The sequence below is a fragment of the Gavia stellata genome, chromosome 8 (genome assembly GCF_030936135.1).
Source record: "Gavia stellata isolate bGavSte3 chromosome 8, bGavSte3.hap2, whole genome shotgun sequence".
NCBI lineage: Eukaryota > Metazoa > Chordata > Aves > Gaviiformes > Gaviidae > Gavia > Gavia stellata.
In genome coordinates, this window is record NC_082601.1 from 339,583 (window position 1) to 344,897 (window position 5,315).

Genomic DNA, 5,315 nt, shown 5'->3' on the forward strand with positions numbered 1-5,315 from the left:
TAAGCTGTTAATAGCCGGTAACTCCACACATTCACTTGCACATCGTTTACTGGCTGGAGCAAGAGTGGGGAGGCCAGCCCTAGCCTTTTACTCCGAAGCAGAGGGCCGCACGGGTGGCCGCCAGGGAGAGGCAGGGAAAGGCCGCCACCATCCCTCGTTCACCGGCTGTGAACGCAGCCCTGCGGCCTTGGCACGTACAGCCACGCGCTCTCGGCCCTGTAGTGACTGGCGTTGATCAGTCGTGAAGATTCAGCGGCGTCCCGGAGCCCATCTGCCCCGAGGCGGTCTTCACCAGCTCCCTTCCTGCACCCCCTCCCCTCAGCCCGCTGCCCTCACCACAGGTACCGACAGGCCCTTCCCGCCCGCCTCCCGCTGAAGGGGCCCGTGTCACACGGCGACAAAACGCACCGGAGCAGGTAAAACGATTGCGGGTGTTGTACGGATCCAGGCCACCAAATCTGAGAAGCGGAGAGGGTTTGGACAAGAGTCGCGGGCGCAGGGGGGGTAAAGCCAACGTCCACGCCGGCGTGGCTCCAGTGAGGCGAATGACGGCGGCGGTGAGGGGTCGGTTAACGCAGCGACGCCTTCCCCCCTTCCGGCCTTCGCGCCGTGGCGCAGCCCCCAGCAGGGACGGCCGGCTCGGTCTGCACCACGCTGAGGGGGCGGGGGGGAGGAGGGCTGAGGAGAGACTTGCGCGTACGCAGCGGCGCTCGCCTGTGGGGCGGGGGCCGCGCGGCCGGAGAGCTCCGTGGCGGGACGGTCGGTAGAGGGTCCTGCGGGGGCCGGGCTGGGGCTCCGAGGAGGGCTCGCAGCGCCCCGCTGGGGCCGGGGGGCAGGCGGCGGTGGTTGGGCCCCTTCCAGGCGGGTCCGTGGCACTGCCGCGCCCGAGAGCGGCCGTTGGAGAGGCGGCGGGCGGGTGTCCCTGCGGCCGGCGGCTCCGCGCCGGCCCCCTCAGGGCCGGGCGGGCGGGCCTGAGCAGTCGCTGCCGTTGCGGAAGGGCCGCGGCGGCCTCCCGCGCCGCTCCGGGCAGCTGAGGCAGGGCCCTTCCCGAGCGTTGGCCTGAAGCCGCCACTGGAGTTCGGGGTGAGGTACCGGCCATCTTCTTGAGCCGCTTCCCTGACTGCGTCTCCGGTGCAGTGGCGTTAGGTGGTGAGGGGCTGTAGGAAAGGGGTTGTCGGTAATGCCTGGAATTGCTGTAGCTTTTTCCGTGAGCGGCTGCTGGTGGCTTACAGGGCAGGAGAAAATTGTAATTGCTGGCGAAGGTAACCCTGTAGTGCTAAACATCTCTTCCGTGACAAATGCTCGAGATTATCATTGCTCCCTCAGCTAGCTTAAACTCTTCATGTACTCAGCCTCTCATTCCTGGGTTTGCTTTTCTGCAGTGAGCTCCTGAAAATCTCATAACAACGAGATTAAGGCACCTTTTTCAGCCTTATCCTCCTAGATGTCAAGGTTTGTCTGACTCTTCAGAGTCTCATAGCTGAAGGAAGTACGTTGATTTTCTCTCTACGGATAAGAGGTGTTGTTGACACTACTTAATCTGTTTAATTGTTTTAAAGAGAATAGTAATAAAACTGGGAGAATCCTGAAGCTAAAATAGAGAGTATTCAAAGATCTGATCTTTAACTAAATTGGCATGCTGTATGCTGCCTGAAGGGAACAGTTATTTTGCCCTTTACCTTTGTGTCTATATGTATACATATACGCAGGTGCATGTATGCATACATTAATACATACACATTTATACATACACATATGTCGACCTATATATGAACATATGTGTGTATATATATTTATATGTAAAAACAAATGTGTGTGTATATACACATGTAAAAACACACCTGTTTGTGTTTACCTCTTAGCTCTGAAATTACTGTTCAGAATGAAGCACTTACCTAAAACAGCAGACTATTATTTAAGTTAACGCAATGTAAATAGCATCCCTGCTTCTGTTCAGCATAAACAACTTTTAAGAGCTGTAGGCACTTCCTTTTGGCTCTATGCTTTCTTATTCTCAGGAAGCTTGACCGTGATCTACACCATGGGGAGGAACTGGTTGGAATGCACCTTTTGGGGGTTTTCCTGGACATCAGCAGTGTAAATTGCTTGTCTGATGCAGAGATCTAAACTGGTCCCAGCAGTCCTAAGTACTGGGCAAATGTGCATGGAGTTCATCTTTTCTTTTGTTGCTTTATGTAGCAGCAAATGCCATTTCTGGAGAGGTTCAGATTCTGATCACCCTCTTAATATTCACGTTTTCACTTTGTTTTCTGTTAGAGCAAAGGATAGTTGAAGACATGTCTCATAATGATGAATTAAGGTGAATAAAGAGTGAACAGTACCTTTGACTGTTTGCTTCTGCAGGACTTCCGTAATGTTTATGTTTTACTGTAAAATATTCTGAACAGGCAGCCCTTGATTCTGTGCTCAGTTATTCTATTTTTGTTATCTCTACTTTTTTTTTTTTTAGGTAACTTTGTAAGTTTGTTAGTACAAGACTTACCTTTTTTCTGTATTACATTCAAAACAATGGGCCCTCACCGTGGTTGCATCCTCTGTACACTGTAGTACACGAATGTTAAAGAATACAGAAGATAAAAATGACAGAGCTTCTTAACAGTACAAGAAAAGCACTGTGCTCACACCTAACTGAAATTTTCTCTAGCTGCCAGTTCATGTTTTCTGACATAATGTTTTTAGTCTTTGTAGTCTTCTGCATTACTCTGACCAGCTCTGTTCCTGCCTGCCCCTGCTGCTCTCTGTATCTCTCTGGATCCTTGCTTCTCCCTGTGCATAAAAATTAGTGCTGCTTATTTCCTCTCTCCCTCGTTACCACCAAGAAAAAAGAGGAGGGATGGGGTGCTAGGAAGGACCAGAATAAATCTTCTCAAGTTCTAGTAAAGCAGCTGTGGCTCCGTTCCCGTTCCCAAGACTGGCCCTCTGACTTCCAGTGAGGCTCTTCTACTCCTGACCCTTGCACCGACTACTCCAAAGCCTGCCTTTTTGCATTGGTTGCTGTATAAGCAGAGACACAGCATTGCTGAGAGAGGATGTAAATGTTCTTTTCAATATTTGGAGATTGCAGGGGTGAGGAAATAAGTCACCTTTTCCTCCCTCTGATGAGGGTCCCACTCTTAGTCACCTAACCAGATCTCTGCAGGAAGAAAAAGTGCAGCCTGGCCTGTGGTGATACAGATAACTTGATTTCACAAGAGTAGGGAAGATAATAGACAGGAAGATGCAGTGGCTCTTTCCCAGCAAATCAGTAGCTGTCACATCCCCAGACCATACTTCAGGGTTAGCTTTTTATTCTATTCTCTTACTTCCCATAGCCATTAGTTGAAAATAGCTGTTAGTCTTTGGAAGCAAAGACTAAGTGGAATTTTCTGTGATTTGTATTTCAGTCCTAGCATACATTTGTGGTCTGCTCCTACCTGGAGATATAGCAGTCTGTTTCATTCCTGGGCTCAGGTTTATAGGTATGATGAGACATGTTTCTGCTAATTCCACACATTCACAAAAATGTTTGTTGGTGTGGATGGCTTGGAAATGGATAAATGACACTTTAATTTAGACAGAGGATGGTTTGAAAATGAATACAAAGACACCTTGTAATTTTCATCCTAGATTGGTAGGAAAACTTACCAGGCTTTTTTCATTTAAATCATATTTAATAGAAATTCATTGCTATAATAAGCTAGTAATTGGTATACTAAGCTAGTGGCCTTTTGTGATGGAGTAACTGCATTGGTGGACAAGAAGATCATTGGAAGGACTACTGATGTCATCTACCTGGACTTCTTTAAGGCCTTTAACACAGTACCACACAACATCCTGGTCTCTAAATTAGAGATGGGTTTGATGGGTGGGCTGTTAGAAGGATAAGGAGTTGGCTGGCTGGCTGTGTCCAGAGAGTTGCAGTCAATGGCTCAATGTCCAAATGGAACCAGTAAGAAGTGGTGTCCCTCAAGGGTCTGTGCTTCGACCAATACTATTTGATATCTTCATCAGTGACATAGGTGGTGGCATTGAGTTCACCCTCAGCAAGTTTGCAGATGACACCAAGTTGAGTGGTGCAGTTGATTTGTTTGAGGGAAGGGATGCCATCCCGAGGGACCTTGACAGGCTTGAGGAGTGGACCAACTCACGAAGTTGGAAAAGGCCAGGTGCAAGGTCCTGCACCTGGGTCAGGACAATCCCCAGTATCAGTACAGAATGGGGGATGAATGGATTGAGAGCAGCCCCGCAAAGAAGGACTTGGGAATATTGGTGGACGAAAAATGAGGTACGAGCCAGCAGCGTGCTCTTGCACTCCACAAATCCAATTGTCTTCTGGTCTGCATCAAAAGAAGCGTGCCCAGCAGGCCGAGGGAGGTGATTCTCCCCCTCTACTCAGCTCTCGCCAGACCCCACGTGGAGCACTGCCTCCAACTCTGGGGTCCCCAGTACAAGGCAGACATGGACCTGTTAGAGCAGGTCCAGAGGAGAGCCACAACAGTGATCAGAGGGCTGGAACCCCTCTCCCGTGAAGAAAGGCTGAGAGCATTTGATTTGTTCAGCCTGGAGAACAGAAGGCTCCAGGGAGACCGTATTGCAGCCTTTCAATATATAAAGGGGGATCATAAGATAGATGGAGAGAGACTTTTTACCAGGGCCTGCAGTGACAGGACAAGGGACAATGGTTTTAAACTGAAAGAGGGCAGATGTAGATTGGGTGTGAGGAAGAAATTCTTTACTATGAGGGTGGTGAGACGCTGGAACAGAGAAGCTGTGGATGTCACATCCCTGGAAGTGTTGGATGGGGCTTTGAGCAACCTGATCTAGTGGAAGATGTCCCTGCCCATGGCAGGGGGGTTGGAACTAGATGATCTCTAAGGTCCCTTGAACCCAAACCATTCTATAATTCTATGGTTCTGTATTCCTGGTGCAACCTTAGTTAATGCTTTGACTGTGTTCTACGGTGCCCATTTACTCCATTGTGTCTAGTGTAGATGCAAATAATAACAAATTTGAACAGTGAACTTAGCATAAATTAAATACCTAGAATAACTTGTTTTGCCACTGCTGTAAGACTAAGTAGCTACTATGTAGTCTTGCATGTTGTACTGCAAAATTGCAAGTTGACGTTAAAAGTTCACATACATTAATTCTAACCAAGTCATAAACCCCTCATCTCATTGCTGTGATTAATCTCTGATTAAGTAGAAGATAAAACAATGCTTAGATGAAAAATCTGTCTCTGTAAATGAATTTTTTTTTTCCCTGGAAAATGTGTCTTGTAAAGCTAATATGTTTCATTTATGAAATAGGAGAGA